Source organism: Zootermopsis nevadensis, unplaced genomic scaffold (genome assembly GCF_977971745.1).
Source record: "Zootermopsis nevadensis isolate Lab colony 2312 unplaced genomic scaffold, Znev_1.0 Znev_ptg000009l, whole genome shotgun sequence".
NCBI classification, from domain to species: Eukaryota; Metazoa; Arthropoda; class Insecta; order Blattodea; family Termopsidae; genus Zootermopsis; species Zootermopsis nevadensis.
In genome coordinates, this window is record NW_028259141.1 from 2,000,751 (window position 1) to 2,024,771 (window position 24,021).

The window sequence follows — 24,021 nt, forward strand, 5'->3', positions numbered from 1 at the left end:
TCTGTAACTTATCAATGTCACTACTATCCATTATTTTCCTGTATACTATACAATCATCAGCGAAAAGCCGTATATTTGAATCAATGTTTTTCCAAATATCATTAACATAAGCTAGGAATAGCAAGGGACCTAATACGCTCCCTTGCGGCACCCCTGACGTTACCCTGACTTCATGAGATAGCTGTCCTTCCACTCTTACTCTTTGCGAACGTCCTAAGAGAAATTCCTTTACCCATAACACTACCCTCAAGTCCACACCGGTTGCAGCAATTTTTGTAATCAGCCTATCGTGTGGGACTAAATCGAATGCCTTTGAGAAATCTATTATAACCGCATCAGTCCTGATTCCCTCGTCCAATGAATCAGCAACATCTTGACAAACCGTGACTACTTGACTTTCGCATGAGTACCCTGGTCTAAACCCATGTTGACCCTCATATAACCACTCACTCCTTTCCCAATTTTCTATCAAAACTTGAGAAAAATTTTAAGTACATTAGTGTCCGGTACTAGACGCCAATTCTTCTTAATGTCAAAAACGCAAACAATTTTTAATAATATTTATCTTTACTTTTCTGACATTTTTTATTCGCGAAGAAAATAGTTCAAATGTATGAAAATTATTTTTTTTTTTTTTTAAATTTCACATTCTCGAAATCGTTACGTGCCCGGAATTATACGACGTTCCCCTATTAAATCAAGGTTTTATCTTAAAATCTGTGGCGTCTGAAAACCGAGAAAATACAGTATTTTTGTCATAGTCTTTGATGTGAAATCATTAACTCATTTTGTTAACGTCGTCAATGTTTGGTGGAAACTTTTCGAGTTAGCGACTGTTCGCCATAACGAACGGCGTCTCACCGACGAACACACGTGAGGAAAACATTAAAATAGCAAAATTTATGTAGGATTTGAGGTTTTCGCGGCGGTGAGTCTGAAGATGTCTGTCTTCTGATTTAAAGACATTTACAAAGTGCCATTAGTCACTATCATAAGCCAGATGAATCATTGCACACTGTGAATTCGTATTTCTTTAACAAACATTTTAATATTATCCTTCCATCTATGACATTGTCTCCAAAGTAGTATCTTTTCCCTTAGGCTGCTGCAGACTAACGGAATTCGAACCTGAGACCCAAGGAATTTAACAACCCAAAATCGAAAATTAATTAAATTAAGAATATTTTAAGCTGTTTAACTTTTCATAATAAATTATTTTGTTTTTGACAAATATATGTTTGAGATGATATTGTTGCGTCATATTGTGATGATTATAATTATTTATTTTAACCGTCTAATCACAATAAAATGTTTTATTAAATATTAAAATATTAACTACTATAATTAACATTTAATATTTAAAATATTTAAAAATATATTAAAATATATTAAAATGATGCTCTTTCTATCGAAATGTTCGATTTACAATTAGAGCATCATCTTTTCCACGACATGTTTCGGTTCTCAATGAACCATCTTCAGGTGTATAATCGATATAAATTTAAATGTAATATTCTAAATGCAATCCTATGTTATGTTTCTAAGTTTAATGCGGAGGGCAAGTATTATTGACAAGTATCCTCCCGTCTAGGAAAGTTTATTCAGATAGATTTATATATTTTTTCGTGTATTGTCCGAGGTTTGGGCAGGGACTGTACCTGGTCACATATGCTCACGGGCGTACTAATGCAAATACACAATACAGGCTCTGAGTTCGTGTGATATGGAGTTTCACCTTTTAACTCGTCTTTTAAGAGAAGGAAACTTGAAGAAAATAAGTAAAAGGTGAAACAACATCACTTTGTAACTTCAGCATAAAAGTACATGCGAAACGCCCACTGGAATTGCACGAGGGACAAAAGAATTACGATGCTTTCGACTGGCAGAGAAGACTGAAGTGGACTTCAAGTCGCACAGACTTGTCTAGGGCGGTTTAATCTCTCGACTCTCTCAAGTATCCTCCTCACTAGTCGACTGCTGCCATCTATCGATTAGTCATTCCGCGAGTTTCGTTTCCCTGCCGTAGGGGTTCAGGTTTTACGAAGAACCTTGCGGACGAATTCCACCATTTACATTTAAAAAAATTAACATTTATCATGTTACAAAACATATATATCGTAAGATGGTAAAGTTGCGTCATATTGTGATATAATAAGTATATATTAAATTTTGTCCGTCTAATCACAATAAATTCTTATTAAATATTAAAATATTACAATAATTAACATTTAAAATATTTAAAATATTAAATGATGTTCTTTATCGAAATATTCGATTTACATTCGACCATCATTTTTCATGTTTTCACGACATGTTTCAGTTCCTAAAAGAACCATCCTCAGGTGTATATAATTATATAAAGCTTCAAAACGATAATAACTTAAATACAATTTATTAAATACAATTTCTATATATTATATTATATTATTAATGTTTTTATCAGATTTTTACCAGATATCAAATGATGTCCTTTTTTTCAAATTTTTATTCCATTTTTATACTTAATATATATATATATATATATATCGTAGTACATTAAAGTCATTTTGCCTTGCCTGACAGCCTCAGTATTTCATACGATACATTTACGATTAAAATTAACAAATAAGTTTAACATTTAGAATATCAGATACGTAAATAACACTTTTCAACAAATTTTGTGTCATTTCTTGTTTCATGGGCGTGAAAGTAAGTTTGCTTTATAGATTTTGGTGTGCTAAACACGGAAATTGTTCTTTAAATCGGCAGATTGGCTCCTGACTGTTTCTGATAAAGTTTTAAGAGTTTGGTGGCTCTGTAACTGATGATAATTTAGAGAAAATCGCTAATACGAGACCCCAAATCGATAAATTTTAATGTGATTTTCGTAAAATTAGTCGAGATCGGTTAGTTCAGTTTTCGTAACATTTTACGTGTTGATCAGTGTAATTAACTGAGTAAATGAACGCAAAATATGAGTGTAAAATATAACAAAAAAAGAGACAAAGACAGAAAATGTAATAATTATGATACGACTTTAGTGGTGTTTATTCAACAACATGTCCTATTAGATATGAGAAAATAAGTCAGGAAAACGTCAAATGGGGAGAAGAAGAAATAGATGGAAGTTACGCTTCACAAAATGGCACGTGTACAAAAGAATTCAAAGAAAATTAATAAGAATGAGACGGTTAAATGAATTAAATAATAAGTTATTATGAACTAATTAACCTACTCCATGAAACAAAATCCTTCTTCAGACGCGGCCAAGAAATGTCTTATATTTTGAAGGACCCAAAGATTCAACACGGAGTCCCCATAGTGACCCAGATGATTCTAATGCGCACTAACCAACTCTGTTTACTTAAAATTCATTTTAATAATATCCTCCAGCCTGCAACTTTGGCCTTCCTTCCTACCCTGAACGTGTTCGTCCTCAAAATCAGAGTACAAATTTCACACCCATACGAAGCCACAGGTAAATTATAACCTTACGCATTTTTAGTATTTACGTTTTCAGAGAGTAGACGGGAAGACAAAAGATTTTTAACTGCTTGGTGGCAAGGATTCTCCTGATTTAGTGCTACCATCCACGTGACTACAACTTTTTGTTGATCAATAAGTCATCTCAACAATTACTCCATTCACACACAGAAGAAGGCAATGGCAAACCACTTCTGGATCATCTGCCAAGAACGTATATGAACAGGTCCCAGTCCGAGAAGAGAAAAGGATGGAAGGATCCTGTTCATATGGACCTGTCCTCAGACAGAACACTAATAATAATAAGATGAGGTGGTCTAGCGGTTAGAACGCTGGCCTTGTAACCCTGGGGGTCTCGGGTTCGATTCCCGGCGGTGCCCGAATTTATAACTTGTGTTGGGCAAGGCCGTGGTCTAGGCAACACGGAGTTTTCCTCCGTGGCATCCCAACAATTACTCCATTCACACACAGAAGAAGGCAATGGCAAACCACTTCTGGATCATCTGCCAAGAACGTATATGAACAGGTCCCAGTCCGAGAAGAGAAAAGGATGGAAGGATCCTGTTCATATGGACCTGTCGTCAGACAGAACACTAAATAATAATAAGATGAGGTGGTCTAGCGGTTAGAACGCTGGCCTTGTAACCCTGGGGTCTCGGGTTCGATTCCCGGCGGTGCCCGAATTTATAACTTGTGTTGGGCAAGGCCGTGGTCTAGGCAACACGGAGTTTTCCTCCGTGGCATCCCAACAATTACTCCATTCACACACAGAAGAAGGCAATGGCAAACCACTTCTGGATCATCTGCCAAGAACGTATATGAACAGGCCCCAGTTCGAGAAAAGGATGGAAGGATCCTGTTCATATGGACCTGTCCTCAGACAGAACACTAAATAATAATAATAATATAGAGAAACTGCGAGTTGCAATCAACCTGACATCATAACGTCAACACAGGTATCCCTAGTTATACGTGACTAATGGGTTGGTAGAAATCGCCGCGTAAAGCCAAATCGCGTATAGCGGATTACTGTCAACATGGTTATAATACGTTCCAAAACAGAGAAATTATATTCAAATTTTTTTTAAAAAATATTAACATTGCTCACTTTTCAATAAATGCACATATTTTTAATCAGATGATTAAAACAAATCCGGTGATTGTGAAGCACGATCAGGCTTTAGCCTAAATGATCACGGAGGATAGACGAATTTCTGCATAATCAGCGCCCTAATTTGGGTCTTCTTACTATCCGACATTCTAATTGCACGTTTAAGTCTTTCGTCAATGTTCTTTATGGTTCGTAAAGTCGATTCGGGGATTCTCATAGCATTTATTACGTCAACTGTGATTTCGATACGTTTATACATCGAAATCACATCTAATTTTCCCTCACGGGTAACAGATTTCCTTTGTTTCTAGCCATTAATGTTCTTGAAGTGAGCTTGGAAACTTTAAAGGCCTATATTCCTCAAAACTTTTCTCTCATCTTGTCGTGATCTTGAGGTGACGACCTTACATAACCTCACTCTGCCATGAATATGGTCATTCAGGTTCCAACAGATAGCCAGAAATATGCGTTTGAAAAAAGTGTCTTCCGAATGAACTTGAAAATTTCAAAGGCCTTAATTAGGAAAACCCATGGAATGAAGTTGTCGAGACCATGACATGACAATGACATGTCAGTGACCTCAAAATTACGTAAGTATTGTCACTCTGATTCCTACTGATCGGCAGAAATATGAGTTTGAAAAAATGACTTTCGAATTACGTTGAAAATTTTCAATACCTCAATTAGGAAAACCCACAGCTTGATTTTCTTGAGACTATGATACGACGATGGCCTGTCAGTGACCTCAAACTGACATGAGTATTGTCTCTCAGATTCCAACAAATCGACAGATATATGCCTTCGAAAAATGTAGTTTTGAATGACCTTGAAATTTTAAAATGTCTTTATCTGGCAAACCCTCGGACTAATATTGTCGTAACCTTGATATGAAATTGACCTGTCCGTGACCTCAAACTGACCAGATATACGTCATTTTTCAGAGCTCCACAGTCTTGTCGGAAATGTGTCACGTTTAATGCATCAGGACGAAATCGGCTCCAGTGATATCAGATCCGCGAATTATCCACAAGTGGTTTTGTGAGGCGCTTAGCCAGCACAAATTCCACTTTGTGAAATTACCAAACCAGTTAACACCCATTTACAGGGACATATTTCGTAAAATTAAATTTTAATGTTTTTTACAGACATAACCTCGTGTCCAATTAACAATATAATACATTTACATGAACTGTTATCAGCCCTGTATCAAAATGAATTTTAATCTTTCAAAGCACAGAGCTTTGACATCTTCATCTTTGTATTTTGCCCACAGAATGTGTTTTTGAGTTATCTATAATTCTCAGAACAAGCAGCGATTAAGCCAATTTACCTTGTTAGGTATAATTACTCTGAGGTATAATTTAAGCATTTATAGAGTAGTTTCAGCTTCCAAGGTTGGCAATTTGCCTCATATTTATTTTCTGCACGTTCGAATAGAATGTAAACAAAATACAAACACATCTTTTAATTCACAATGTTTCATCGTTTAAAAATAAAATATATTCGTCTCTTTAAATTACCAGATAATTAATTAAATACATTTTTGTTCCAGTTTATATAATTAGAAGGCAACATTTTAGATAAAATGTCGGCTGATTTGTCAATGCATTTCTACAGCATCTTCGGTGACTAATAAAATATTTTTTCACAGAAAATTTCATCGATATTCCGTCACAGACAGACATAACCTCAATTTCGTATCTTGTGAAAAGTCTCAATATTTTCCCTGCAGTCTGCAAATAATTTCAATTCATTTATGTCGTGAATTTAAACAACTTCATTAAATTTGTATCTTATATGCGTCATGTTTGTGTTTGATTAAATATATTTATTTTGTACAGTCTATACACAAACGTTTGAAGTTTATTGGTGTTGTAAAAAGTATATAATATTAAAACATTTTATTATGTAAAATATTATATTAGCGCTCTTAATCGTAAAGATCATTATAATATATTGCATCAAATATCTAATAGTTTTTAAAATATTTTAAATTGATAAAAACCTGATGACGACGGTATTACCCGTCGAAACATGTCGTTTTAATAAAAGCGCTAAAAAATATAATGTAAAATCGTATTTACGATTAAGAGCGCTAATATAATATTTTACACAAAATGTTTTAATATTATATAATTTTTACAACACCAATAAACTTCAAACGTTTGTGTATAGACTACAAAATAAATACATTAAACTATCTTGTTGTCTATATATTTTAGTGTTCAATAACGATCAGAATAATTCGATTTAATTTTTTGATCAGATGCAGAGACTCGAGGTTCCGATTCTACCCGAGGGATAAGTTTTATCAGCTACTTTATATGTTCTATTGTCGTCTGAAGGATTTTTCGATATATCGATTTATCGATCCTCGAATCATATCAAGTGTCTACAATGATTCACAGTTTCATAGATTAATTCTGTATTTGAGAAGGTTACGAGTCATAGTTCATAAATTAGGAAGAAATTCAACTACAAAACAAAGGTTGCAGCCCTCTGCTACAATCTACATTTTTTATCTTTATGGTTATCATTCGCTAGGACATACGTACTGACAAGACGTTTAATATCAGTGCTCCAAAGTTAGAAATTGGACCTAATGACTCAGTTATTCGAACGCATTAACACTTTCAGGACTTTAAGTTTCAAACGAGAGTGGAAGGAAATTAGGTCACTGCAAATGAAAGGCAGTGCCTCCTTTCAGCTATCTAAAATGGTCATTCAATCCGCCATCTGTTTATCTGAGACGAAATAGTACTCTAATTACCGCTTTAAAACGTCTATTCTACGAATCAGCACAGGAATAATGACTCATTGTGTAGTGTTGGCTAGAGGATAGAAACAAATACTATTCAATCCGAGCGAGATGTTGATCTGTTTTATCCTGTATCAACTGCACTAGTTACTTGAGTCTGTAAAACGATCAAGGTACTCCAAACTAATTTTAACAAACATAACCTCTACTTTGACAATAACGTTTATTATGGAAAGCTTCATTTTCCTTGGCCATCTGGTGGTGGGATATAAAACTAACAACTTATTAGTTCGTACAAATGCCCCTAGGGAGAACATAGGACTGATCCTTACCGCTAAAGATTGGGTTACAATGAAGATTATGATGGGGAGAGGGGTCCAGATAAATAACAATGGCTGCGAAATGCCTTGGGGTCAAAGTTCAATATTTCGCAGATATTCAGACTTACAGAACCGACCCTGTATCAAAATTAATGAAAATTCAGTGTCTTACCATCAGAACACTACTAACAGCCTGAGTTAATAGATTTAAAGTCATCTTTTACAAATTCTTGTTACTATTTTTATTCAATAACTTGTGTCGAAACCCTTCCTTCTTCAGTGACGAGTATTTTACGATAAATTAAACAACGTCTATAATCGCAAATTAAAATTCAATTTAACTTTAAGTGGTCAGGCTATTTAATATGGGGATTGTCGTACGATATAATCCCATTAGGATATTTTTCTATTATTACTTGTTTCAGAAGTTATTATTGGTATTAATATGATACAAGTACTGTGTGGGTGTGTCACTGTCTAACAAACTTTGTCACCGATTACCAATTATTATTGACAGACACTTTTTCATTCTACCTACATATATTTGCATTGCTTCTTATCTACAAGGACAAAATTAATTTCTGTAACAGAGTTTGTCAATAGATATTATTAATAAAATCATGTAAAACGGATTATAAAATTGCAAAAATAAATTAAAACATTTATTATGGCCCCTTCAGGCTTACATGCGTCTGATATTAATAACTAATAAATAGTGATGATGGATACAAACATACTTCTATCATTTATATTATATATATATATATATATTATAGTTAAAAAAAATTAAAATATTTCTTATTTTATTTCATAATTGGAGAGACCTATATAAATGCATATTCTGTCTGTATCAAATTTGTGAAGATATAACCTCAAAGTTGAAGCCACCAAAGTGTTTGCGATTATCAACTTATAAACATTGTTTCTCATTTGTCTGAAGGAATACGTACGATCAATATTCATACAAAACTTCACATATCCATAGATAACAAATAAACAACTATAGAAATAAGTAGATATTTCTAGTTATTTATTAGTTATCTCTGTAATATTATCAGCCAAAGAAAATTTGTCCACGGCCGCCATGTTCTTGTTTCACTTTTCATAAAAAATAATGGAAATTGTTCAAATTTTTGGGATATGTTCTACACACAATCCTATGGCTTATTTAGTCGTTCCCACCCCAGGATCAAAACGAACATAACCTGTGTCACGTGCCCCAGGACAATACACACCTGTACTGTACGACATTGGTGTATAAACGTCACAAAACAAGACAATTTTCATGCTCTAGTCTAAGTACATGCGTGGGAGAATAATACTTAAAATGACCTTGAAATATTTCAGGCCTCTATCTCTCAAACGGTTTGCCTGATCTTGTCATGGTCATCACATGACCTTGGCCTATTCGTTACCTCTTTATGACATGAGTATGGGCAAAAAGTTACTTACGGTTTGGCAGAAATAAGCTTGAGTACAAATGACCTTGAGATATTTAAAGACTTGTATCTCGCAAATAATTTGACTGATTATGTCGTGACTTCTATATGACCTTGGTCTATACGTGACCTATTATATGCGTGAGTATTGTAAGTCAGGTACCTGCAGATAGGTAGATATAAGCGTGAGAAAAATTTAACAAAATGATCACGAAAAATTTAGAAGGATTTACCCTGTAAAACCTTGGGCTGATTTAGCCATGAAATTGACATGACATTGACAACTTAGTGCTGTAAATATGGACAACTAGGTATCCGCAGTTTAGCAAATATATGCGTGTAAGAGCTGACCTTGAGATTAATCTTCGTAAGAGTTCGTCCCACCCGAAGTATCTATAGGAAGCAATTCTGACTGTGTTGTCCGCGCTCCTTCGGCAAATTTCGTTAATCTTCGTGAGAGTTCGGCTCACCACCCGAAGTATCTATAGGAAGCAATTCTCACTGTGTTGTCCGCGCTCCTTGAGCTGCATTCAGAACCGAAATAACGTGTTCTTTCAATGACGATGTGAAAATTAACTGTTTACGTGTGATTTCAGTACTTGTTGGGTGTTGTAAGTAATATTAAGTTTTATTAAAACATTGTACGTGCGTATTTAGATGGCGCAGGACTGTATTTGTGATCGTATTTTGAAGCATATTAAACTTCAGAAAGTAAACAATCCACGTACAAGAGAGGAAATTCCAATCTCGTGGTACAAGTGGCAGGGGAGTGAATAGACTACACGCACAGCTAAAAAAAAGAACGTTGAGAGTGAACGTTCATGTGAGTGCAATCGAACGCCTTTTGAATCGAGGTTTTACAATTAAAGTAGGGACTTTTCTGAAAAGATAATAATTATATAAAGTGGACGACCGAAATGCGAGTTGTTAGAATTTAAGGCACGAACCAAATCACGCGTGAGGAAATTTGATTTGGAACAGTTTTCGAAAACAGAGCCGCTGTCCTGTTGCCTTAACACAGGAAAATTGTTTTGTTGGCCAAGCCTGAATGAAAACAAGACTGAATTATGTTACATCAACAAACTTGATAAATTCTTATTAAATATTAAAATATTACAATAATTAACATTTAAAATATTTAAAATATTAAATGATGTTCTTTATCGAAATATTCGATTTACATTAGACCATCATTTTTCATGTTTCACGACATGTTTCAGTTCCTAAAAGAACCATCTTCAGGTGTATATAATTATATAAAGATTCAAATCAATAATAACTTATATACAATTTCTACATATTATATTATATTATTAATGTTTATTAGTGTAACGGACGCCTGCATTCCAACAGCTGACGGAACAATGATCTGGCGCCGTTTTGGGGCAGAGTCACTTGCTATGTCCTATATTTCCTGATGGCGGATCACGGCAGCGAGTAAGAAGAATGTATTTTGGTACGTTCCCCTACCTCTATTATCATACCCTGATTATGGAGGCAGTAAGTACCTCTGAAACGGCAGTGAACTTGTGTTGAGTCTACACGGTAAAACATCCCTGAAGACAGCCATTTTCATTATGCGATAATGTGAAATTAGATCTGTCTGTTGCAATTATAATTCGAGAAATATTATCGTCAGATCCACCTTCTATTATATTTATTTCAGGATTAACAATTTCAAGTAAATAGAAACTGAAGGGAGATTTGTAAACAGAATATCTTTGCGTGGCGGAAAATGTTATTTTCAGCACGGAAGTATTTAGTACGAGGAAATAGCATATAAATGCTTAACTTTGTGAAAACATATAACAACTGACTGGAGTAGGTTTAATCTTTCCGTCTTGTTTTCGTCTATAAATTTAAATTCTCGTCAAAGAAGTTCCAAGTTTTTAGAAGTTATCATCCGGACAACTCAAATCAGTGTAGTAACTAGGATATGTGTTGTACGACAAGAGTTCGATCCCAGGAAGTCAAGACAATTGACAGAGGAAAATTACCCCTAAGCCATATTCCAGCAGCATTCATAAACCTTGGCACAGTATCTCGCTGAATAACATTCGAACCCATTTTAACGATTAGTATATGCGTTTGATTTCCGTCTTGATACATGTTAGTGACGTAGACGAAACGCACACTTTGGTCCCGGCTACTGAAAGGAAGACAGGATCATAGCTGGTAGGCGATGTCCAATTACCAGTCCCCAGTCTTACGAGACAGAAATACAATATCTATGTAATCTAGAACAGAAGAGATCGCACGTCGCCTGCAGGAGCCAGAAAACCTCAGTCGCACCCTACTTCAAAAAATAATGAGTATACCGAAACGTCGGATACATGCAATCTATGTAATCTAGAACAGAAGAGATCGCACGTCGCCTGCAGGAGCCAGAAAACCTCAGTCGCACCCTACTTCAAAAAATAATGAGTATACCGAAACGTCGGATACATGCAATCTATGTAATCTAGAACAGAAGAGATCGCACGTCGCCTGCAGGAGCCAGAAAACCTCAGTCGCACCCTACTTCAAAAAATAATGAGTATACCGAAACGTCGGATACATGCAATCTATGTAATCTAGAACAGAAGAGATCGCACGTCGCCTGCAGGAGCCAGAAAACCTCAGTCGCACCCTACTTCAAAAAATAATGAGTATACCGAAACGTCGGATACATGCAATCTATGTAATCTAGAACAGAAGAGATCGCACGTCGCCTGCAGGAGCCAGAAAACCTCAGTCGCACCCTACTTCAAAAAATAATGAGTATACCGAAACGTCGGATACATGCAATCTATGTAATCTAGAACAGAAGAGATCGCACGTCGCCTGCAGGAGCCAGAAAACCTCAGTCGCACCCTACTTCAAAAAATAATGAGTATACCGAAACGTCGGATACATGCAATCTATGTAATCGAAACTAAAAACGTCAGTTTTGAAGTCTTAAATGCCGAAACACATTTACAGGAAGAAAGGTTGAGTTATGGATTTCGACAACATGAATATATTTTGCGTTTACGACGTAAGCTGGTGACGTCCACAAATATAATTCGATTTTAATTGTAAATTTATAACAGATCTGAAGCCAACGGAAGCTACGAAGGTCAGGCATCTGAAGTCTTTAACACGCGGAACATCAGTGATTGTGTTACGTTTCAACCACACGGTTAAATACAAACATTGAAACGGAGACTATGTCACTGCTACGTAGGCAACTCACATAACACCGGTGCGTTACGGGATACTGCGATCCCGGCGCTAATTATCAAGGCTTGCAATATGAGAGAAACTGATATGAAAGGGGCAGAGACCAACTGATGAAGACGTAATAAGGAACCAACCAATTAATTTATGAAATGTTGCATTCTTTTTATATGAAAATGGCGGAAATCCAATTAATGAATAAGAAATAGGGAAGGAATCAATGAAGCTAATAAGATATGATATTCTCACGTCAGCGGGAATGGTGGTTGTCTTCTGGGTTGTAGCGCTGTGTAGTCTGGTACAATTTTATCGACGTCCTAATCATGGAGGCAGCAAGGACCAATGAAATGTCAACCCAGATGACAGCCATCTTCATGAAGTGAACAGCTTTATTATGATTCATCGTGAGAAAAACGAGCAGTACACCTAACCTAACCCACCACAGACTCGCCTCTTTGACGATTAGACCCTTTTTAACATTAAAGAACTGTCAGAAAACACTCGTATTTTTCTCAATGTCTTTTATACAACACGAAATTAGACTTACGAGGTGCGATCGGAAAGTTTCAAGACTGCGCGTATAAAAACCCGTACACTTATCTCAGGTATTAAATTCATCCATCACCCTCGAAGTAGTTCCCCTGGGAGTGAACACAACGATCCCAGCGCCGCTGCCAAGCCTGTAAGCATCCCTGGAAATCTTTCTTTGTCAGCCTGTCAAGCACCATCTGCGATTCTGCCTGAATCTCTTCTATCGTCTCAAATCTCCTTCCCTTTAGCTGAATTTTCATCTTTGGGAAGAGAAAGAAGTCACACGGAGCTTAGAAAGGAAGTTGGGGTCGGTTCTTGCAAGATCTTTGAGCTCCTGACAAACGAGAAGTCGATTCTGCTTCTGGTCCTCAGACAGGATGCGTCGCATGTGGAGTTCTTCCTTTAGAATCAGCTGACAGGTCCCATAGCCTATCCCAACAATGTCGCACAAGTCGTTGATGGTACGACGTCGATCTTCGTAACATTTTCGGGCGTTGTGCTCGAAGATGGTCGTCCAGAACGCTTGTCATCATCGACAGAGGTTCGGCCATTTTTAAAACGTGAATGCCACACAAAAGTTTTCGGACTCCCCAAATGCTTGCTTTAGCATTTCATAGGTTTCCGTAGCCGTTTTGGCGAGTCTTTGGCAAAATTTGATGCACACGCCATTCCGAAATCGCAGGAGGGTCGGTGTAATGCACTACCAAAACGCCCGTAACTAAGAAACAAATGCTAATTCGATGATGCCGGCTGTCACACTGATTCACTATGAATGTAGGCCGCACCCCCTAGCGGCAGAAGCTCGTACTACATCCGGTTCGCCCTATATTGACACAGTCTTGAAACTTTCCGATCGCACCTCGTATGCTATTAGATGCATTGCAGTGTAGGAGTACAAATTCTAATAAATTATCACCAAGGAGAAAATTACTTCAGAATCTAACAGTACGCTCAGTTAATCAAGAAATCCCCTGCCGTTTATAAAATACGATGGTCCATCGTCGTGTTGACATGAGCGCGCCAGGTTCCTCGTTTAGATCCAAATGAATTTAATTTGAACACGATAACCTAACCTAGTTCGCGACTGTCAGCAAGTTGTTAATGCTAAGTATTATACCGTATAGTGTGTGGACTTGACGTAATCCACCCCTACCAGTTTGTGGGTATAGGATGAACTGTAAGTAAGTTAGTAAATAATTTACTAAAATCCAAAATCTTTTATTCAAAATCACGTTGTTGTGTTATTTTTATAATAACCGACATTCTATATTTTTTTGTGTTATAAATAACACCTTGAAAAATTAATTTAGCATAGTACTTAATAAATATCTGTTTTTCTAATTAACATATTGGCACCCTATAGAGAACCGGAAGTTTAATTTGTGTTTACAAGATTCCGCCAATGGTCCTTATCCTTAGACAGTTGAATCAGGTCCACACCCTTCTGGTCTTTTGAATTCGTTTTATTATTATCATCCCATCTACGACTATGTCTCTTACCTTCAGTTTTTCCGACTAAAATTCTGTGTTTTATAATATTAAATATAATATTGAACATCAGATGAACCACGCCATATAAAAAACAATACCTTCGTTCTAATATATAAGAGTAATCTCATAACAACATCTTCAATAAACTGTAATTCGAGTTTTAAATTTACCAATCTAATTTATACCTGACGACGGTTAAATATAACCGAAACATGTCGTAAGAGACGTTCCAATTCGTAAATAGATCATTCGATGCGGAACGTGAAATGATATTTTAAATATTTTATTATCTTATTAAAAATTGTGATTTGACGGAAAATATTAAAATATTAATATTAAATATATTTCACCCATCAGATAATTCTCAATTTAATTATCCTAACAGTACAGTCCTTTGTAATCAGTAAAAGTCATAAAATCCTTTCCTCTCTCTCTGTGATCAGCCTCACCAAAGGCGGAAATATATTGTAATCTTGTCTACTTTCATTAAATTAACCGAATATGCATTCCTCTATGCCTCGTATAACACTAATGAGGTCTGTCATTGTCCTCATTTGACTACATTCAATTTTACCTACAATTGTAATGTTAAATATTAACTAGAGTAATCGTCACTAAATTGAATGTTCCAAGGTCATCGCTTAGCCCTAAATAAACAACACAGAGTTGCTAGTTTTGCTACGCTGTTCGTGTCAAAACTTTGAATGACTGCACTGTGACCTTGAAGCGTACAAATTTTTGACGGAGACTGTAAACATTACGACGATACGCCACCAGATATAAATATCCTGAGGGTATATATGTCAACACTGAAGATAAAGTCGTTATGTTCCAATTATTTCTACCCCGAAGATGTACGCGAGACATTGGCCACCACCTGTATAGCTCCACAATCCTGCTTAACGGTAATTTAAATTTCAAGTAATCGGATCCAATTTAACGACACAATCAGATGATACAAACAAAAATTATAACAGCCTACAAGAGTCTGAGAAGATTCTGTGCCCGTGGCAATGTTTAACACAGCTTATACTAAAGAAAGTCACTTCTCAGTAACACAGATCGTTATAAATATTCAAAGTTTCCTATTAGAAATATATTTCCCAACAAAATTTTGAACACATTTATTATTTCACGTATTAAAGCCACACGTTCGGCAAGTCTTAGATTCCGTGAATACAGAAATAAACTTATAAATCACAAAGTTTGTACAGAATAAAAGTTTACTCAAAAGCTCAGGCCAAACTATTGACAAAGAGTCTGTCCAAAAGTCTATACAAACACACGGGAGTGCGACGACAAGACATGTAAAGAACGCCTAAACGTTCTCGTATTAAGCATTCATACATATACTTACTCTGTAATTAAACAGCTTTGCCATTGAACCTTCTTTGTTTATAATCAAACTCAAATGAACATATGGCCCAACTCTGCACATTTGCTCAGTGACTCGATCCGCCGGAAAACGAGTACATACAAAATCACATACTGAATTTTTTTTTTAAAATTTCTTCCGAGCGGGAGAAGACGCCATAAACGATGTTCACGTACGACAACAGAATCAAAGATTTCAGTAAAGGAGCTTTAAGTACGCGAATATAAAAAGTTTGTGAGAGGTTCTGACCCATAAATACGAGTTCTAACCACATCTAACCAAGATTACGTGACATATTTCATATTTTATCGATCGAACACTGAATTAAAGCTTAAGGGGTCTGTTACCTTGGATCTCGCGTCATGTACGTTGTCACCAAATTTATGAAGGAACTTGGGGCCTACATCTTAATGTTTCAGCTGAGAAACGTTAAAACTATTGGCAGATTTATTCTATTACGTGCAGAAAATCTCTATATTCAACTGTAATATCATCACGAAAGCGACAGACAGCCATCCTAATATGACGTAATTTCACGAAAACATTCCATCTTTCTCAGCGATACACTTATACAGATCTTTGTTAAATTATGAGAAGAGCAAATTATTTTTAATTTACGTTCAAGTAATATCCTCCATTACACTCTTATTTAAGACTCTTATCTCCAAAATTTCTATATAATATTTTTTCTCGTACACGCATTCATTATTTAACAACACTTGTTATATTTAATCAAATGGGATGATTATTTTAAACAGTAATTTAAGACGAAAGAAGTCTTTTTCTGTAAAATTTCAAGATTCCTTCTTGTTACGTCGTGTAGTCTGACGAAACTTCACCGACGTTTCAGAAGCACCCTGGTGATGGATGTACCTCTAAAAACTCGATTAACTACCAGACTACACGGAGCAACAACCAAGAAGACTGCCATCTTCAGGTCGTATTATTCTTATAATTTGTTAAGAAGGACTGAATAAAACAATGACCCGAGAATTGAACCCAGTACCTCTTGCATATTTATCAGTAGATCACCTTCAGCATCTTGAGAATGCTGCCTCAAGTTTTTCCATCCGGAACTTATAGAAAGATATTTACGTAGACCATAAAATAATTTTCTCCTTGATTGCAAATAAGATAAAAGTTTCTAAACTGAATTTCAATGACTTTCTCGAAGACTCGTCTCCAGTGAGAAGTGAAGAGATAAGAGTTCCTCTACAATGTTAAGCAGACAATTCAAATAACCTTTCGAGACCCTGCGAAAGAAATCTGTTTTGAAGTTGAAAAGATTCGCAGAATTTCGTCTCTAAGAGCCAAGCCATATTAAATCTGCCAAGACCAAAGTTAACATCGCATGAAAAACAAATAGAAAAGCTCCTTAAATTATTTGTTTACTCGCAGATTTAATATAGCCGCTCCTCGAAGACTCACGGGTCATTTAAAAATACTTTCATCTTTCAATACTTTCAATCGCAAAGGTATTGATGATTAATAATAATAATAATAATAATAATAATAACAAGCAAAAGTAACCCCAATAGTTATAAGATCGACAGGAACTGTCTCCAGGTCCCTCAGAAAATATTTGGCCAACATCTCGGGCGAACACGACATCAGGGAACTTCAGAAGACCGCCATTTTGGGATCTTCATGCATCATTCGAAAGAATCCCATATACAATATATAAGAATTCCTCACGCGAAATCTGTTTAATGCACGTAACACGTATTAAAAATCAAAATGTATTTCAGAAATAGCTGCTTCGCTGTGTACCTCAGGGGCAAGGTTTGTCTCGGGTATTTATTTAGTGTTCTGTCTGACGACAGGTCCATATGAACAGGCTCCTTCCATCCTTTTCTCGGACTGGGACCTGTTCATATACGTTCTTGGCAGATGATCCAGAAGTGGTTTGCCATTGCCTTCTTCTGTGTGTGAATGGAGTAATTGTTGGGATGCCACGGAGGAAAACTCCGTGTTGCCTAGACCACGGCCTTGCCCAACACAAGTTATAAATTCGAACCCGAGACCCCAGGATTACAAGGCCAGCGTTGTCTCGCGTACATAGAAGTAAATACACTGCAAAAATGGTTAATAAATCGAATAATAATATCTATTTAGTTGGTTGGTTGCGTTTTAAAATCTTGAGTAAGAAACTAAACACATTTCTTGACGATAAATTGGTTGACTACAACAGGGAATCAGAAATTTTTATAGTAGATATAAACAACAAAACTCATGAGATGATAATGTTTCGTCATATTGTGATGATTATAATTGTTTAATTTTAACCGTCTAATCACAATAAAATATTTTATTAAATATTAAAATATTATTACTACAATTAACATTTAATTTTTAAAATATTACAATTTACAATTAGAGCATGCTCTAATTGTAAATTGTAATATTTTAAATATTAAATGTTAATTGTAGTAATAATATTTTAAATATTTAATAAAATATTTTATTGTGATTAGACGGTTAAAATTAAACAATTATAAACAACATTATTAGTGTTTTCGTGTCATTGGCTCGTCGCTATTGGCAAACACATTAATAAATTAATTGAATTTAATTAACCATTTGATTATGAAAAAGCTCGTTTCGAACACATTCCTTCATTTAAGACCATTTCTCCAAAAAAAATATGGCTGCCTCTAAAGAGTCTGTGTAAGGGTTTATTAAGATCGTAATTTTTCCTTTATATCCTCGTGTTTTAAAGGAGAAGGATTCCACACATCTGGTGAATTCTCCTCTGCAGTAAGTGTGACTACGGAAACGGATGGATCGACCACAGAATGAGAAATAATTGGCCCTTAAGATTCACGTGGAAGACAGAACCCAGTCCAAGCAACGTCCTTAAATGCAGTGGGAGATTGCATTCGGACATTTCACAACTTTCGTCTGCTTATGGCTTGCAGATTATGAAAATATAAAGTCCAGAGCGACATTCTGAATGTTAACGCCAACTTCGCCAAAATTCGAGGTAAATTAATATAATCGGGGGATATGGAAATTAAGAACTTATTTTTCCCCCCGAAGTTCCCAATTTGTTCACCAACCTCAGCTGTTTCAATAATAAAAGACGTGAACAACTTTTACCACAAACAATAAAAATTACGTCTCTCGTTATTAAAAATTAGGCATTAACAGGGAGTTATGGTACCACTACGTCGTCTATTCTGGATGGAGATGCTGGACAAACTTTAAGTGTAATTCTTGTGCATGAAGTCAAATGTATCACGAGAAAATTTCGTGATGAATATATTTTCCATAAAAAATAAATAAGCTTACTATTTTTATATTTATTCCTACTTAAATAAATTTAATATAACTTTGCCAATTTTCAGCTATTAATATATATTATATTTATTACGCGTATTTCAAGGGTCTGTAGTCCGTTTCAATCATAAAATTTATTTCCACAATTACATCAAAATGGTGGCCAATTGTTCTCTGATTTTTTTTTAAATCTTTTTTCATTATATAATCCGCGATAATTTTCCATCGTAAACCATTGAATTAAAACTCGAAAAACTAAATAAATGCCCCCACCATACTCGTTCAAATTAATCATCTCCCTCTCCCCTTTGTAATAAAATGTCAGGTTGTCAGGAAAGAACGCGGCCTGTAATCACCTAATTTATATCTATACGCCATTGAAGCTCTCTGCGTACAATATTAACAAAACCTCCTCATGAAATGATGTTCATGACAGGAAAGCAATCATCTGACCCAATAGATCGTGATTCTGAGTCTTTGTCACAAAGCTGGCTCTCGTTCTCACCAATGTCCATAACATTTACCACAAAATCTTGTCACGAGACTTTATTCAGAGGAACTATAACACTGCTCTACACATGTAAGATTTGAGGTTTTCACAAACGATGATTATTTGCGTAACATTTTATAAAAACCTTTAATAACAAATAAAATACACGACACAAGTCAAATTATAATTGTAAAATAATTATTATATTACTACATAACACGCCGAATATATACAAAGTAAGCCTGGGAGACGAGTTTTGGTTAATCTGATATTCAAAATGGCGATTATATTACGAATATAAACAGCGAGCAACCTGAACGCTTTCCTCGCCAAGGAAGAACGTATAATTCGAACACAATTCAAGAGATCAGATCTCAGGTCTTAGCGGCGAAGCTGTCATGTTCTGGGTAGAAAAAAACTTCATAGAAACAAGTCTCCAACTTCAGGGCTGAAGATGGAGACGGTACGTTCCTCAGAAACGTCGATATAAACCTATGAATCCAGACGGCGTAACAAACCACCATCGAGATTTTAATAAAATTTGTATAAACTTCAAGTAAGTGAGATTTGAGGTTATCAAGGTGACGAATACGCCGTGTGTTCTGGTAGACGTTGACAGAGGTACTTGAAGATGAAGGCAGTAAGTACCTCCGAACCGTCAGTAAACGTCTACCCAGAAGAATCATCTTCAACTTAAAATAATATTACAAATGTTTTGTCAACGATGTTAAAATGTGTCGAGACACGTATAAAAGTGTTTCGAGTCTCAATCTGCGAACGTTAATAACGCTATATTTATCAATACTTTGATGTACAATACAAACTACCCTTCTTTTTAACAACAATAAACTTTGTTAATGCTCGTAAAGACTTACCAGTGTGAGAAAGTTGTCGACCGACGCCCGAGTAAAAACGTTATCCAGTTGTATCCCGCACAGAATTTACTCACTCGCGTAGTAAAGTTGTCCCAAGTTCTGTAAACTTCTTGGTAAACGTTAACGAGATGATTAGAGAAACAGTCGATCTGCAAAAGTTCGTTCTCGACGCGTAGAGACGGCCCTGAGACCCGGGAGCAGTGGCCACTACGTCTAACGTTGACTGCCGGATGGCGACTGGCACGTTTCAATTACGAACGGTCCCCAAGCGAAATACACGAAAACGTCACGTGACGTCGCCTCCTGCCACGCTCTTTGCCTGCGCATGCGCGAATTGTAGACAGCGAGTTTTCAAGAGTAATTAAATACAAAAATCATTATTCAGACCCCTATATTTGGTGTTACATTTTATCCTAAACTCGCTTCAATTTAATTTATTATAATAGGTAATACCGAGATGGCGCTAGTGCAGAATTAGTGAGGTTATAGCGACTCTAACATGACTTAAATATAAAAAATATACAACATAATAAAAAAATTCTTATTTCACCAGGTTCGATCTCACGACCTGTTGCACGCGAGTCCAATTTCTTGTCACAGAAGTAACTTACATCTAACTATGTTGTTACATATTTTCATTATTTAGAAAATATATTGAGTACACGTGATTTTTAAAATTATAAATTACTTATGAGTACTTTTTTGTTTAAAATTAACAGGTTAAGATAAATTACTACATATACCTAAATCTTTCAATTATATATATATATATATATATATATATATATATATATTCAATTATGCTACTCTCAAAAATAAATTTCCTTGAAGTAAATAACATGTATAAAATAAATAAACCTTTAAAATGCATGTTCGTTTAATTTTAGTGAAAATATCATTTTAAATCTAGTAAATTGTATTAGAATCCTCTCCAGTTATTCTTTTAAATACAAGGTACGAGTTCATAAACACGCTTATTAAGTTTTATTCGCAATGATGTGCTTTAAATGAACACGTATAGAATTGGTAAAGTCTGTCTGTCTGTCCGTGTGTGCCCCATGATTCAACTCGAAAACCGCTAGGCTAATTTAAATGACATTTATTACTGACTTCGTGTCATTGGGGGGAATAATCTCAAAACGTACGTTTTTTTTCCCAATTTCATACTATTGGTACTACCGACATGGCGGACGACAAACTTGTAAGATGGGTTGATATTAGCGCCATTTGACGGTGTCTGCATGAAAACAAAACATGTCATAATATTACCGGGATTCCAGTACGATAACTCAGAGTTCGCTATTGGGAGATCATGTCACAGAACACGAGAAGGCTTTGACACAATTTAATTACGTCTGCTTTCAACTTATATCCGTCTGTTAACCTAAGGCGGAATTTTGCTAACATGGACGCCAAGCATTCATAAAATGTCCAGTTTCCATTGTAAAATTTAGGACGCGACCCGAGATTCATCTGTCACTCTGGCAAGACGCCACTGTTTCTCGAATTCACTGCACTAATTCACATTTATAATCCATCTCTTTGTCTGTACTCATATATAAAGTCCAACAAAGAAGTAATTTTTTACAATACTGAAATGTATACTAACTACAGCTCACAGACTCGTTTATATAAACGTATTTAGGTGGTAGAATTTGATCACTTCTCAGTGTTTCTTCGATTTGCAAACGAATTTTTCAAACTTCACCTTGCACTTAAACGAACTGGTAACTAAAAGTGACGCTTACCTGTAAATGTGAGGAACCACAACGGGCAGATCGTCTTGCGAACTTACAACACACGTCGCAGAAGCCCGACTGAGGGCGGAATAACAAATGAAAAGCGAAGACGCGAGTCGAGAGTCGTTGCATCAGTACTGCCAACTTAACACTCACAAAGAAAGCTAAACACTAACATTGTCTCGCGTTAATCTTTGACGTTTGTCAAACTATACGTTTTATGATTTAATAAACATTGTTTACTGTCTGTTCCATCGTAAATGAGCTTTACCACGACTACGATACAAAATAAATTGAAATTATAAAAGGAAGGATCGAAAACATTATATTTAAGAAGAAGCCTGTGGCGTCTGCTACTAACGATGTGAGGTTATGTTATATATTTCTACCCAGAGTAACAATATCTGACACTGCTGAAGGCATTTATGTGTTGTATTTTAATTCTGAAACACAAAACATGTAAGAAGAGCTAATTACTGCCTTAGGCCTTGGTCTACACAAGAAAAAATATTTTGTACTATCCAAAAAAAATTATATGCTGTATTATATTTTATTAGACGTTGAGTTCTGATGACAATGAAAGTTTCTGTTATTTTCGTGTGAGGTGTGACGCCTTTTAAATAGTTATCGACGTTTCGGGATAACGTATTGTCTCCAAATTCAGCTTAGAATCAAAACTTCGTCTCCTATCTGTAGGGAAACACAAAGATTAAGGGTTTCGAATATTTTTTATAAACTATGCAATTGAAAACACTACTCGCGAATCCCAGACGACAATATTAAAAATATTTATAAGAAAAGGTTTGATTAAGAGTTGATTGGATTGATGTAGCTCAGGAAAGGATAGTTGTAATTCGGGGTCTCATAAACACAGGAAATTCTTGATCAGCTGTGAAACTCTCAACGTATTAATGAGTTTTATTAAGTTAAGTATTCTAATCCATTTTCGCCATTCACTTTGTACCTCTAAAACAGATTTTTTTTTAGCAGTCCTGTATTAAAAAAAAGGTGGTGAGAGTTGAACGGAAATCAGCGCCCTGGAAGTGCCTGTCAGTTGTAAAAGGCGGAAAGCAAACTGAGCTGGCGTGGGAAAGCCAACCGATTCAGGGCTCGGTGTGATGTTCTTTTATCTGTCTAACTTATACATCAGCATTGAAACGACTTTCATATAATCCATTAGCGCGTTTCGATTAAATTATTTATGTTTTATAGTTGGTACTTCACAACCGCCCAATTAAAAAAGATTACTTAGCATGTTACAAATTGTAATTGCCTTGGACTTCGTGAGCTTTGTAGTGAACGTTGAGTTCTTAAAAACTGAGATATTCCCCAGCCAACTGAAAGATTAGCAGCAAATTCAGGAAAAACTCTTAGTTATTTTATAAAACGTGACGAAACACTCAAGAAGACAAAACCATTGGTGTCGTTCTGGACGGAAAATATCTACGAACCTGGGTTTCGTCACACAAGATTTCTGGTGGGAGTTCGGAGGGTTGGAAGACGCTTAGAATCACTAGAGCTCTAAACGTGTCATTTGGAAATGAACAAAAACAGATTTAAGTTTTTCTATCATTAAAAAAAAAACACTGCCACAAATTAATAATCACCGATGTTTTTACTAGATTTTTTAGAACCTTAATTTTTTTACGATAGTTTAGAAACCACCTGAAGACAACGAGCATTGTCCTTGCTTTATAAAAGATTTTCTCAAAATGACCTTGTGTTCGTAAGTTGTGATCTCATATAAACAGTGCTCCACAAACATGACTAATGATGGGTGTACCTTATAAAACGCAAACCAAATCACGTATCACTGTACAAAAATTACATCAGAAGCAGGTCCAATCCCGTGTAATGGACTCTCCCAACGTTCTCCCCTCCCAAACTCTACGTAAAGTCATATTCATCCTGATTCCTAGGCAACTACTCACACCAGTTACGCGAAACGTGTAT

General features: G+C 35.7%; 1 protein-coding gene and 1 long non-coding RNA gene across 10 annotated transcripts in view; one reads left to right on the top strand and one right to left on the bottom strand.

Moving 5' to 3' along the window:
• Positions 1–24,021, bottom strand: part of Pdfr (Pigment-dispersing factor receptor) — a 95,992-nt gene that overhangs the window by 50,752 nt on the left and 21,219 nt on the right. For 5 of the 9 annotated variants that reach the window (XR_015534331.1, XR_015534330.1, XM_087345770.1 and 2 more), the window contains exon 1: positions 20,330–20,583. The exons of 2 other annotated variants lie outside the window; for them this stretch is intronic. The gene's annotated coding sequence lies outside the window, so the exon portion shown is untranslated. Of the gene's footprint in view, positions 1–20,329; positions 20,584–22,077; positions 22,175–24,021 lie in introns of those variants that run through there. 2 more of the 9 variants (XM_087345771.1, XM_087345776.1) reach the window with 2 other exon arrangements.
• On the top strand, positions 9,216–11,722 carry LOC147874313 (uncharacterized). The gene is made up of 2 exons (XR_015534329.1): positions 9,216–9,913; positions 10,418–11,722. It is a non-coding gene; the product is annotated as an uncharacterized LOC147874313 (long non-coding RNA).